This window comes from Brassica oleracea, chromosome C1, assembly GCF_000695525.1.
Source record: "Brassica oleracea var. oleracea cultivar TO1000 chromosome C1, BOL, whole genome shotgun sequence".
In the NCBI taxonomy this organism is placed as follows: domain Eukaryota; kingdom Viridiplantae; phylum Streptophyta; class Magnoliopsida; order Brassicales; family Brassicaceae; genus Brassica; species Brassica oleracea.
The window spans coordinates 12,949,362-12,949,901 of record NC_027748.1 but is presented as its reverse complement, the minus strand read 5'-3'; positions in this window follow the sequence as shown (position 1 = coordinate 12,949,901).

Sequence of the window (540 nt, the reverse complement as noted above, 5' to 3'; positions counted from 1 at the left end):
TGAGTTGGTTTGTTTGAGTTCCACTTGGAACTTAGGGAAGATTGAGTATTCATATTGAGTAGAATGCTTACACTGTTGCATGATAGAGTCCTTAGGGTTATTTATTACACCGGACTCAGTTTAGCACGGGCTATGCTGAGATGAAATGGAATTAAGACTGAGATATTAACCTGAATAGGACTAAGATGATCGATTATAGGTGAATTAAGATTAAGATGAGATGCATGTCTTGATTATTTACTACTTGGTTGATTAGCTATGGATTAGACATGCCTTAGTGATGATTGCTTGGTAGTGATTATTGTTTGTGCAGAGATTGTGGAAATGTTGTTTTCTAGGGGATCTTTGGCCATATAGGCCGATCTCCTGGTTGTGATGTTAATACTACGGGTCCTATGCCATATAGGCTGGACTACGAGTATTGGTTGATATTGTCGTAGACTCCTATATATTGTTTAGTTTTGGGTTGGAGTCTTGTCCCTTAGGTCTTTCCTAGGGATAATTGTGTCGAGTGTGTGTTATGCCGACAGCAGGTGCGAA